The sequence below is a fragment of the Manis javanica genome, chromosome 15 (assembly GCF_040802235.1).
Source record: "Manis javanica isolate MJ-LG chromosome 15, MJ_LKY, whole genome shotgun sequence".
Taxonomy (NCBI): domain Eukaryota; kingdom Metazoa; phylum Chordata; class Mammalia; order Pholidota; family Manidae; genus Manis; species Manis javanica.
This window is the reverse complement of record NC_133170.1, coordinates 42,086,574-42,101,265: the sequence shown is the minus strand read 5'-3', so window position 1 is coordinate 42,101,265 and position 14,692 is coordinate 42,086,574.

The window sequence follows — 14,692 nt, the reverse complement described above, 5'->3', positions numbered from 1 at the left end:
TGAGCAGGTCCCCGCAGCCGGTGCCCCAGGGACAAAGAAAAGTGAGTGCTTTTTGGAAGTCTTAAAAGGACAGAGACCCCACAGGCGGACAGAAATGTCCTGGGACACTTAGCCCAGCAGCAGGGAACTCTGGGCACCCTAAACCCCTGGATAGCAGGACAGCACAGAGGCCCCTCACAGAGATAAAAAGCCTCCTGGCCATTTCCCCTCTGACGTGACTCCACCACATAGGAGCAACAGCCCGAGGCAGGCCACGCCCACAGCAACAGCAGAGATAAACTCCATAGCTGCTGGGCAAGAATCAGAAGCCCCATCTGCACGCAGCTGCCCAGCACAACCCACTAGAGATCGCTGTTCTCCCAGGAGAGGAAGGCCACAAACCAATAAGGGACGTTCTCCCAGCTGTCACTCATGCCAGCTCCCCAAACTATTTCTATCGCTATGAAAAGGCAAAATTTGAGGCAGACAAAGATAACAGAGACAACACCTGAGAAGGAGACAGACCTAACCAGTCTTCCTGAAAAAGAATTCAAAATAAAAATCATAAACATGTTGATGGAGATGCAGAGAAATATACAAGAGCTAAGGGATGAAGTCCGGAGGGAGATTAGAGATGTCTGGAGGTAGATTACAGACATGCGGAGGGAGATTACAGAAGTGAAACAAACTCTGGAAGGATTTATAAGTAGAATGGATAAGATGCAAGAGGCCATTGATGGAATAGAAACCAGAGAACAGGAACGCATAGAAGCTGACACAGAGAGAGATAAAAGGATCTCCAGGAATTAAACAATATTGAGAGAACTGTGTGACCAGTCCAAAAGGAACAATATCTGCATTATAGGGGTACCAAAAGAAGAAGAGAGAGAAAAAGGGATAGAAAGTGTCTTTGAAGAAATAATTGCTGAAAACTTCCCCAAACTGGGGGAAGAAATAATCAAACAGACCACAGAAATACACAGAACTCCCAACAGAAAGGAGGACAACACCAAGACACATAATAATCAAAATGGCAAAGATCAAGGACAAGGACAGAGTTTTAAAGGCAGCTAGACAGAAGTAAAAGGTCACCTATAAAGGAAAACCCATCAGGCTAACAACAGACTTCTCAACAGAAACCTTACAGGCCAGAAGAGAATGGCATGATACATGTAATGCAATGGAAGAGAAGGGCCTTGAACCGAGAATACTGTATCCAGCATGATTATCATTTAAATATGAAGGAGGGATTAAACAATTCCCAGACAAGCAAAAGTTGAGGGAATTTGCCTCCCACAAACCACCACTACAGGGTATTCTAGAGGGACTATTCTAGACAGGAGCACTCCTAAGACTAAACAGATGTCACCAGAGAAAATAAAATCACAGCAAAGAAAGCAGACCAACCAAATACTAACTAAAGGCAAAAAATAAAATCAACTACCCACTAAAAGCAGTTAAAGGAAACACGAAAGAGCACAGAATAAAACAACCAACATATAAAGAATGGAGGAGCAGGAATAAGAAGGGAGAGAAGAAAAGAATCTCCAGACACTGTATATAACAGCTCAATCAGTGAGCTAAGTTAGGCAGAAATATATCAAAGAAGCTAACCTTGAACATTTGGTAACCATGAATCTAAAGCCTGCAATGGCAATAAGTGCATATCTTTCAGTGATCACCCTAAATGTAAATGGACTGAATGCACCAATCAAAAGACACAGAGTAATAGAATGGATAAAAAAGCAAGACCCATGTATATGCTGCTTACAAGAAACTCACCTCAAACCCAAAGACATGCACAGACTAAAAGTCAAGGGATGGAAAAACAGATTTCAGGCAAACAACAGACATAAGAAAGCAGGGGTTGCAGTACTCATATCAGACAAAATAGACTTCAAAGAAAGTAACAAGAGATAAAGAAGGATGTTACATAATGATAAAGGGCTCAGTTCAATGAGAGGATATAACCATTATTAATATATATGCACCCAACACAGGAGCACCAGCATATGTGAAACAAATACTAACAGAAGTAAAGGGGGAAATAGAATGCAATGAATTCATTTTAGGAGACTTCAACATGCCACTCACTCGAAAGGATAGATCCACTGGACAGAAAATAAGTAAGGACACAGAAGCACTGAACAACACACTAGAACAGATGGACCTAATAGACATCTATAGAACTCTACATCCAAAAGAAACAGGATACACATTCTTCTCAAGTGCACATGGAACATTCTCCAGAATAGACGACATACTAGGTCACAAAAAGAGCCTCAGTAAATTCCAAAAGATTGAAATTCTACCAACCAACTTTTCAGACCACAAAGGTATAAAACTAGAAATAAATTGTAGATAGAAAACAAAAGGCTCACAAATACATGGAGGCTTAACAACATGCTACTAAATAATCAATGGATCAACAAACAAATTAAAATAGAGATCAAGGAATATATGGAAACAAATGACAACAACGACAAAAAGACCCAACTTGTGTGGGATGCAGTGAAAGCAGTCTTAAGAGAAAAGTATATAGCAATCCAGGCACACTTAAAGAAGGAAAAACAATCCCAAATGAATGGTCTAATGTCAGAATTATCGAAATTGGAAAAAGAAGAACAAATGAGGCCTAAGGTCAGCAGAAGGAGGGACATAATAAAGATCAGAGAAGAAATAAACAAAATTGAGAAGAATAAAACAATAGAAAAAAATCAATGAAACTAAGAGCTGGTTCATTGAGAAAATAAACCAAATAGATAAGCCTCTACCCAAACTTATTAAGAGAAAAAGAGAATCAACACACATCAAAAGAATCAGAAAGGAGAATGGAAAAATCAAGAAAGACTCCAGAGAAATACAAAGAATTATTAGAGACTACTATGAAAACCTATATGCTAACAAGCTGGAAAACCTAGAAGAAATGGACAACTTCCTAGAAAAATACAACCTTCCAAGAATGACCAAGGAAGAAACACAAAAGTTAAAGAAACCAATTATGAGCAAAGAAATTGAAACGGTAATCAAAAAACTACCAAAGAACAAAATCCCCGGGCCAGACGCATTTACCTTGGAATTTGACACACAAAGAAGACATAATACCCATTCTCCTTAAAGTTTTCCAAGAAATAGAAGAGGAGGGAATACTCCCAAACTCATTCTATGAAGCCAACATCACCCTAATACCAAAACCAGGCAAAGTCCCCACCAAAAAAGAAAATTACAGACCAATATCCCTGACGAATGTAGATGCAAAAATACTCAATAAAATATTAGCAAACTGAATTCAAAAATATATCAAAAGGATCCTACACCATGACCAAGTGGGATTCATCCCACGGATGCAAGGATGGTACAACATTCAAAAGTCCATCAAAATCATCCACCACATCAACAAAAAGAAAGACAAAAACCACATAATCATCTCCATAGATGCTGAAAATGCATTCAACAAAATTCAACATCCATTCATGATAAAAACTCTCAACAAAATGCGTATAGAGGGCAAGTACCTCAACATAATAAAGGCCATATATGATAAACCCACAGCCAACATTATACTGAACAGCGAGAAGCTGAAAGCTTTTCCTCTGTGATCGGGAACAAGACAGGGATGCCCACTCTCCCCACTGTTATTCAACATAGTACTGGAGGTTGTAGCCACGGCAATTAGACAAAACAAAGAAATACAAGGAATCCAGATTGGTAAAGAAGAAATTAAACTGTCAGTATTTGCAGACGACATTATATTGTACATAAAAAACCCTAAAGACTCCACTCCAAAACTACTAGAACTGATATTGGAATACAGCAAAGTTGCAGGATACAAAATTAACACACAGAAATCTGTGGCTTTCCTATACATTAACAATGAACCAATAGAAAGAGAAATTAGGAAAACAATTCCATTCATAATTGCATCAAAAAGAATAAAATACCTAGGAGTAAACCTAACCAAAGAAGTGAAAGACCTATACCCAGAAAAATACAAGACACTCCTAAGAGAAATTAAAGAGGACACTAACAAATGGAAACTCATCCCATGCTCTTGGCTAGGAAGAATTAATATAGTCAAAATGGCCATCCTTCCCAAAGCAATATACAGATTTGATGCAATCCCTATCAAATTACCAGCAACATTCTTCAATGAACTGGAACAAATAGTACAAAAATTCATATGGAAACACCAAAGACCCCAAATAACCAAAGCAATCCTGAGAAAGAAGAATAAAGTGGGAGGGATCTCACTCCCCAAATTCAAGCTCTATTACAAAGCCATAGTAATCAAGACAATTTGGTACTGGCACGAGAACAGAGCCACAGACCAGTGGAAAGATTAGAGACTCCAGACATTAACCCAAACATATATGGTCAATTAATATTCAATAAAGGATCCATGGACATACAATGGGGATATGGCAGTCTCTTCAACAAATGTGCTAGCAGAACTGGACAGCTACATGTAAGAGAATGAAACTGGACTATTGTCTAACCCCATACACAAAAGTAAATTCGAAATGGATCAAAGACCTGAATGTAAGTCATGAAACCATAAAACTCTTAGAAAAAAACATAGGCAAAAATCTCTTGAACATAAACATGAGCGACTTCTTCATGAACATATCTCTCTGGGCAAGGAAAACAAAAGCAAAAGTGAACAAGTGGGACTGTATCAAGCTGAAAAGCTTCTGTACAGCAAGAGACACTATCAATAGAACAAAAAGGTACCTTACAGTATGGGAGAATATATTTGTAAATGACAGATCTGATAAAGGCTTGACATCCAAAATATATAAAGAGCTCAGGCACCTCAACAAACAAAAAGCAAATAATCCAATTAAAAAATGGGCAGAGGAACTGAACAGACAGTTCTCTAGAAAAGAAATTCAGATGACCAACAGACACATGAAAAGATGCTCCACATCGCTAGTTATCAGAGAAATGCAAATTAAAATCACAATGAGATATCACCCCACACCAGTAAGGATGGCTACCATCCAAAAGACAAACAACAACAAATGTTGGTGAGGTTGTGGAGAAAGGGGGAACCCTCCTACACTGCTGGTGGGAATGTAAATTAGTTCAACTATTGTGGAAAACAGTATGGAGGTTCCTCAAAATGCTCAAAATCGACTTACCATTTGACCCAGGAATTCTACTTCTAGGAATTTACCCTAAGAATGCAGCACTCAAGTATGAAAAAGACAGATGGACCCCTATGTTTATCGCAGCACTATTTACAATAGCCAAGAAATGGAAGCAACCTAAGTGTCCATCAGTAGATGAATGGATAAAGAAGTAGTGGTACATATACACAATGGAATATTATTCAGCCATAAGAAGAAAACAAATCCTACCATTTGCAAAAACATGGATGGAGCAAGAGGGTATTATGCTCAGTGAAATAAGCCAAGCAGAGAAAGACAAATACCAAATGATTTCACTCATCTGTGGAGTATAAGAACAAAGGAAAAACTGAAGGAACAAAACAGCAGCAGAATCACAGAACCCAAGAAGGGACTAACAGTTACCAAAGGGAAAGAGAATGGGGAGAATGGGAGGGTAGGAAGGGATAAGGGCAGGGAAGAAGAAAGGGGGCATTATGATTAGCATGTAGAATGTGAAGGTGGGGGAAAGGGGAGGGCTGTGCAATACAGAGACGACAACTAGCGATTCTACAACATTTTGCTATGCTGATGGACAGTGGCTGTAATGGTGTTTGCTGCGGGGACTTGGTGTAGGGGAGAGCCTAGTAAACATAATATTCTTCATGTAATTGTAGATTAATGATAACAAAAAAAGGGGGGGATTACTCCCTGATAGGATAAAATTAACTGCAAATCAATGATTAACGCATGCTTTACATATCCTTAATTTTGATCTTTTAAAGGGTGTCAGATGATCAGCTATGGAAATACATTTTTCTGATAATATTTATTTCTTTTTAAAAAAAGCAGTTCATGTGTGGTGGTCTCCAATAGGTTCTTCACAGTGATATAAAGGTCATATCAAAGTGTGGGCAAAGGGTTTGTTTGTGTTTATACAGAGGTTCAAAGCCTAATTTGGCTACCCAGAAAACGAATTAAGATACAATATGAACATCCAACATCAACATCCTCTGGAAGATTCATTCCAGAAGATGATCATCAAAATACTTCAAAAAAGATCCTGGCGCTGTTGCAGTTGTAGCTGCATTCATCCCACCGGTTCCTGGACTTGCCATTGGAATGAAGAGGGAGATATCTAACCTGGCCTGTACATACAGTAAAACAACAAATTTGATTGGATCTATATTGTCAGAACTCAACCAAGAATTAGGAGAAGTGCAAGTTGCAGTGCTTCAAAATTGTGTGACTATAGACTATCTATTGTTAAAAGAACATATGGGATGTGAACAGTTCTCAGGAATGTGTTGTTTTAATTTGTTTGATTTTTCTCAAACTATTCAAATTCAGTTAGACAATATCCACCATATCATTGATAAGTTTTCACAAATGCCTAGGGTATCTAACTGGTTTTCTTGGTTTCATTGGATATGGCTGGTAATTGTAGCTCTGCTTTTGTTATGTATCTGTATTCCTATTCTGTTAATGTGTGTACGCAATTGAATTAGTAGTTTGTTAAAACCTGTACATGCTTATGTTACTCTACAAGAAGATATGTCAAAGAAATAATCAATCCTCCCATGTTTTCTTCCATCTGCTACTTCTATAGCTTTTCTTCTTCCTTCCTAATTACAACCCTTTAGTAGAATTCGTGCCTCATATCAAAAATTACCAAGTATCATAATTCTTTCAAGTGGTAAAGATACATCAAGACAAATGCTGGGCATAGAAGCCACAGGGCATAATTCTGCAAAGAAGTAAAAAGCTAACTTTTTCAAACAATATTGTTCTCTCTCACTTACCAACCTTACATTTCCCTGTATGGCCCCGGAAGATGGCTGGTTAGCCAGAGACGGGTAAGATGCCTCAAGGGAGGAACAACCTAAGACAGGCACAGTCGCAGGGGGGCCATCAGGAGATAAATTGGGCATCAACAGAGGTGAGGCTTAGAACCTCACCCCACCTGTATTGAGAGAAATCTTCTACATCCATGGATGTTTTGTTGCCCTTGTCTAGCTTGGATTAATACTTAGTCTGTAGGCACAGACCTGATCATCTACATTTGCCCTCTTACAGCACTAAATTATGTTTTCTACCTTTATCTTGCATCTACCTACCACTTCAGCATTTTATTTAAAAAAAATATAGGAGAAATGTGGGATTCACATATAAATAAAGTATAAAAATCAAACGAATATTCATATTTGACCTGATTGTTTATAGTTCATAGTGCGTGATCAAAATCGAAAGTTTCTGTGATATGACTGCCCTTGCACTGTTCACCATGTAAGAACTTATTCACTATGTAAGAACTTGTTTGTTATGCTTCAGAAGATTGGAGACTGTTGAGAATTAGGCTTGAGGTTGATTAATGATTGTGCATTGAGTCCCCTATACAGAATTTTATTGTTGTTAACAACCATTTGATCAATAAATATGAGAGATGCCCTCTAAAAAAAAAATTATTGGATATTAAAACTTAAAATAAGACTTCTCAACCAGTTTTAAGCTTACAGAACAACTTGATTTGGTCACTAAACTTTCATCTTCATGTGTTTTTGGACTTTGTAAAATTTACAGTGGGAAAAGCAGATTCATAGAGACAAGTTTTCCAAACTATACAGAAAGGTTTTTCAATAGCTAACATGTATCCATTTTTTAAATCATAATTAATTAAACTTAAATAAAATTGAAAATTCATTTCCTCAGTCTCACTAGCCAAATTCTTTGCGCTCAGTAGCCACATGGAGCTGGTGGCATGGACAACACAGCTGTTGAGCCTGCCTCAGAATTATGCTACCTGAGGGGCAAAGAAGCCGGGCATTTGCCCACCTCATAGGCCATTATCAGTTAGTGGCTGTGTCTGGGGCTGCTGACAGCTGTGTCATGACTGAGCTTGCTCACCAGCAGAACAAAGCTTCTTGCAGGGATGTGCAGGTGTTCACAGTGAGAAACCTTCTGAATGTAGAAGTGATTGCTGAGGACTGTGGGCAGAGCACTGACAGTTTCTGCTGCGCTGTATGACCACCGTTTTGCATTTTTGTTTCATTTTTATGAAATCGTTTTTGGTACCTTGGAAGAACGTGACAAATCAAATTTTGTTTCAAATATCCATCACAAGCAACTTTCCTCCCTTTACCATTGATGGTCCTGAGAATGGGAGGTGCTGCCTTAACCTACATAGTTTGCTCCATTCGTAGCAATTACCTGGTTGCTGATGGGCAGTAATTCAGGCATGAGGTGAATGCTCCCATGTATCGGGAACTATGGTGTTTATTATGTAACCATCTCCATCTGTCCTGCCAATGGGTTTCAGCCCCAGGCAAGTTCGCTATGGATTCAATGTGACCAAAGAAATTGACAGCAAAACGTTCTTTGAGGTGAAAGGGTTTATTATCCGGCTTGTTCTCCCAGCGGTAGGTCAAGCACTAGCGTCTCTGCCTCCGCCCAGAGCACTGGGCCAAGCTCTCTATATTGTGCAATAAGAGCTTATTGCTTAAAGGTGTGGAAGCAGTAGCCTAGCAAAAGGCCAGTTACATCATCAGGTAGTTTAATTTCAGTGAGGATCCTGGCCATAGGAACCCCAACTTCACCACACCATCTTAGTCTCCAAATCAAATCTGGTTTTAGGCAGAAAGAACTTAAGACCAACTTAATATGCAAAGATTTGACATTTAAATATCTCTGCACCAAGTTCTATTTAAAGCTTGATCTTGAGACCCTTGCAACCCTAAGACCCATTTAAATTTGTACCATAGTTTGACTGTGGAATTCTCTGGTCTATTCCCCTGAGCCTCAGCTTAGCTAATTAGATTTCCTAATCTCAGGCAGAATGTAGTCCAGCCAGCTGTCTTCCATGCTAGCTGTGTCTTTCTGCTTACCCTCCAGGCCTCTGGCAGATTTGTGGCTCTGGGGCTCTGTCCTGTCCCTGTATTCCTCAGTGTTCCCCTGTCTCCCTGCCCAGTGTCTTCTAGGTTGTGTGAGGCTAAACCCTCTGGAAACATATTCTACCTGCCAGACTGAGACTCCTTCCATCTTTTCCTTCCTGGCCTGGGCCACCTAAGCAGCAGGATCTTATTCCCGGTCCCTGTCTCTACCATCCTATCTCGTAACACTGCACTTAGCCAGGCCGTATAATATCACAGTCCCAAAATAGGATAGCATCTGCCTTAAAGCTTAAATTAATGCTTGTAAGCTATTATCATTCCTCTTTCTTTCTAATCTATTTTGCACTATGAAGTCAGATTCATTTCTTGAAATCCTGGACTTAACATGCCAAAATTTGCTGAAGAAAACCCATAACTGTCCTAGAGGGAGTCAGATATTGGAGAGACAAAGGAAGTACAGGACAATGTCCATGACTTTAAGTCATTGTCCAGCAAATTCAGGAGGCAAAATCCATATGAATGTATGACAGAATTAGCAAATAGTGTAGAACAGAAATTGGCAAACTTTATCTGTCTTAAAGGGCCAGAAAATAAGTATTTGAGTCACTGTGGTCCATACGTTATTGTTGAAACCACTCAACACTTTGCAGCATGGAAGAAGCAACAGACAAAGCATAAACAAATGGCATGGCTTTTTTGGACACTGAAGGGGACACAAGAATTAGAATTTAGTAAAATTTTTCAATATCATGAAATATTCACCTTTTTTTTCCCCAACCATTTAAAAAAAAAAAAACACCATCCTTAGCTTTCAATAGACAATGGGCAGGATGTGTTTAGATGTCATTGTTTTCCAACCCCAATTAGAGTCTTAATTGGGTGGCTCCGATCCAGTGATGCAGAAGCTCAAGGAAGAGAAAGAATCATTGAGATCCCTTTATAGAGAAGTCAAAACACAAACTGAACCTACAAAGTAGGTAGTAAGTTCATTTGGATGATGAAGGAAAAGAAGAGGATATATCCAGTGAGTAACAGCATACTCCAGGAGAGACCAGCTATGTGTGGTATATTAGTGAATGCTGACGTAACAATGAATGGGACAGAAGGTCCTTACTGTCCATGATCAGCTGGGTATCTGCCAGATATATACACTTGACCATACAGTTGAATAGATGCAATATAAACATTGTAGAACTGCTTTCAGAAAAATAGTAAACCTTCTTCCCTCCTCCACAGTTTTTAAACTCAAATTTTCCTTCTCTATACTTCTTTGATCTTTATTCTGTATGATTTCCTTGTTTTTTTATAGTATCTAATTCTTGTTCTCAGTTGTATCTAATGTAACCATTCCATTGAGGTTGTGATATAAATGGCTATATGTTATTTCTAGAATTTCATTTTTTGAAATCTTCTTTTCCTAGTTTCATATTGATATCTTCTTGAAGTACAGTATTATACCTTCATTTTTCTCTAAACAGATTTAATATACTTATAGTTTAGACGTTTTATTTTCTCTAGGTTTCAAAGTGCTAAATTTCTTTTTTATTGCTCATGATAATTAGTTTCACTGGACAAGGGTTTATACCTCAGAGACACTTGTGCTTGGGATTATGAAAGTGGCCCTACAAAATTCTTTTTGTTTGCCTCTGCTAAACCCACAGGGACTTTACTCATTTCATAATAGCTTCTATATTAATGTCTTAGCCTTTGCATCACATGGGTAGTGTAAATTTGAATGTCACAACCACAGAGAGAGAGTGCAGGCTTAAGTTTGATGTAAGTGCTTATTTTCCTACTTATGTCTCCTGGCATAAGGCACACCTCCCTGGGCTAGCAATTGGAGTTTTCTAGTCCCTCAAGCTTATCACCTGGTACAGCCCTGAACCTTCATTTTCTGCCCCAGCAATACTGTTGCAACCTCAGCTCCCTGCCTCAGGTCCATGAGTCTCACAGGTCTGTGATCACTGCTTTCTGCTCTGTCACTGGGGATGTCCCTTCCACTGGAGCTTCCCTATGTATCTCACACCCTTTAAAATATATTTTATCCAGTATTTCTCTACTTGGAGGGCAAAGAGAGTGTTACCATGCACTTCCAGCTGACACACTGTCCAGGGTTTTTATTTTCAAGATGAAGAAATAAAAACATGGGAGGACTAAGAGAATGAGGATTTTAAATGTGGGCAGGAAGAGTATAAAGATTCTAAACAGGAAAATAAGATCTCTCCAGTGACACAGCGGATTGAGAGTTCTGTATATAGACGCTTTGTTTTTTAAATGATTTATACTAAAATCATTTTATATTTGCAGAAGATTTGCAAAGTTCATATGGAGTTGCCATACATACCTTTCACCCAGCTTCTCCCAGTGTTAGCATCTTACAGAGCCATGGCACAAAGGTCAAAAGAAATTACCACTGTCACAGTGCCATTAATGAAATCACCTGCTTTCTTCAGATTTCTCCAGTTTTCCACTAATGCCCTTCCTCCATTCCAAGGTCCAATCCAGGGTTTCATGTAATATTGAGTTGTCTCTCTTTGGCCAACACCAATCTCTGATGGTCCTCCGTTTATCATTGTCTTTCATGACCCTGACACTCTTTGGGAATACTAATCAGGTATTTTGTAAAATATCCCTCAATCTGCATTTGTCTGGGGGCCTCTCATGATCTGATCAAGGCTATGCATTAACAAGAATGCCATCACAGAGGTGAGCCACCCTTCTCAGTACATCAGATCAGGGGGGCATGTTCTATTACTGGTGATGTTAACCTTGACTTGATTAAGGTGGTGTCCACTGTTTTGAATTACTGTAAAGTTACCCTTTTTCCCTCAGTAAATAATAAGTATTTTGGATGCCATACTTTGAGGCTATGCCAATATCCACTTTCTCCTTAAAACTTTTGTCCCCATATTTTAGTATCCACAGATGGATCCTGCCTATAGCAATTTTCACTAATGCTCTAGCATTCAAATGATTTAGTATTACCTTTTGCATTTATTAATTGGAATTCTTCTGTAAGGAGGGGTCCTTTCTCCACCACTTACTTATTTCCTTAATCATTTATCAATATCAATATGGACTTATGAGTTTTCTATTTTTCATAATCCAAAATTTTATTTTGTTGCTGAAATGGGGCCCACTTGGGCCTTTGGAAGCTCTTTCACATTGGCGCCTTGTCTTTTCAACACATCCTTAGTGCTTCCTGACTTTTCGCACCATTAGAGCCTCCACTTCATCTTGTATCACCACTACCCCAGCTCTGGAATCATCGTAAACCACAGAGTGGATAATTTAGAGTCACCTAGGGAAAGAGAACAGTCAGAAAAGATGTTGAAAGGAAATTGGAAAGCGCACATCTGGGGTTGAGAGGAGAAGGGGTTGGAAGCCAGCAAAGGAGATAGAGATGGAGCCATCAGAGCAGTGGGGGGGCCGGGGGGGGGGCTTTCAGGACATGGTGTCAGTGAGGCGGAGAAAAGGCATCACACAGCCTGAATATCAGCCTCCCCCATAAGGCATCCTACCTGTTTCCTGCGATTTTACCTCCTATTCCCTCTTCAAAAACACAGGAATCTCCCAGCCGGGTACATTGTCCTGGGCTAATGAAACCCTAATTGGACAAGGGGCAGTAAACACAGCCACAACTGACAAACAGCCCTCTGGACTCCAGACCCTCACTGCTCTAACTCAAACGTTTCCTTCCTCCTTTCTCAGCCCAAATCGCACTCATCCCCCCAAGTCAGGGCAGGTTGCACCTTTTCCTTCAACCTTTTCCCAAACTCTTGGCCTACATTTATCATTTGGTTTTTTTAAATACCATGGCTCTATCTCTGCCATTAATTTAGGATTTGGATTATATTGTTTAAAATATCTTTTGTTTCATTATTTCCCAACAATACTATAACTCTTTTAGATAAGAGGTCATACTTCATACTTTTTGGTATGCTCAGTAGTTGGTAATACTTAAATACCTAATAGGCATGTAACAAATATAAGTAAGTTTAACATTCATATAACAAACCAACCACTATTGTGAGTCATCAAAGAAATAGTTGAGCACTGGTAAGATTCCAAAAGTTATCTTATCTATGCAGGAATGTTAAAAACTACTCCTTAAGATACAGTTAGAATAGCCATGCAAATTGCCAGTGACCTTGATGGCATTCCAAGAATATGTAACCTGGAGCAAAGGCAATAATTATTTTTTACCAAGAAATAATTAATCAGGATATTTATGGCTTATCTATTAATAAAGTAAACCACTATAATATTTTATGTGAGCCTTTTTTATTTGGTTTTAGAACAACTATCTGACCTATTTCCATTTTTAAAATCAACAACTTCTACCTGTTACAGAATTATTAACATTGAAAGTTATCAAGTTTTCAAAGCAAATGGGAGAGTATTAATGGAATTTATTGATTTTTGAAAAAAAGGTTAATATCATTGTTTTTCTTATTAAAACAATGTGTAATCATTGAAAAAAATCAAGAAAATATTAACAAAAATAATCCCATAACCCCAACACCCAGAAACAGATGCCATTAATGTTTTTTTCCAGCTTTATTGAGATATTGTTGACTTGTTAACATTTTATTGCATAACATACTATATGTATATATACAAGAGTACATGTGTATATGATTGTTTTATATGAATCGTTTTCTAACTTATTACACTTAACCTTTTGTATCGTTCACATCATTAAGTATTTTCTACATTATTTATGATGATGAATGTAGTTTTATAGATCGAATGTAGTATATTTTATTAAACTAGTCTCTACATTTGAAATTAGGGTGTTTCCACTTTCCCCCCAATATTTGCCATGCCACAGTGAACATTCTTATGCTTAATAGCGAACACACCCACATCTCCTTGGCAAGAATCTCTGTAAGTGAATGTCTGTAGGAATGGCTATCCATGGCTTAAGGTCTGTGGTTTTAAACAGCCATCGCCCAGCTCTTGCACCAATTTACACTCCCGATCGGTGGTAGTTAAGGCAACTTTCAAACAATATATACCATTTCATATTTTTAAAGGCACTATTTTTACCTTTAATCTCTCTAAAAAGATTGAAATAAAGCTGCAGCTTCTTTTTCCTATTATGGGAGTGCCCTTTTTTACTGCAGTTTTGATTAATTTTTAAAATATTAAATGTTTGCTTCCTGATATAAAAAATGCAAAACAACATGCATTGTTTAGTGTGAATTGCAAAGAAAGTACAAGGTCATCTGAAATAAAGAAGTCCAAGGGAGCACGGCTGCAGCTAAGAACAATAATAAAATTTATTAATTAGGTTCTTATTTATAAACCTCTTACCAAGAATTTTTTTTTAAGTAAGTTATCTTGCTTTCTTTGGTTTATTAGTATACTTGCATGAAAGATAGTATTTTGAAGTTTTATTTCAAATATACCAATTTTTCTTAAAAAAAGAATCAGGCTCAATCAACACGTGTGTGCACAATTGAGGGATTGTTGTCACATTTAAAATAAGAAATTTCCCAGAAGTGTGATTATTAATTATTTGTATTTATTTATACCCTCACCACTGCATGAAGAATTTAATGCAAGTCTTTATATTTTGAATGACAAATATAAAAAACAAAATAATTAAAATTAAATCAGACTAATAGGGCCAAGAAAAAGGGAGCCACAAATACGTTGACATGAAAGTTCTCATTGAACTTCAAATTTGGTTTCATGAATTGTTCTTTCTTG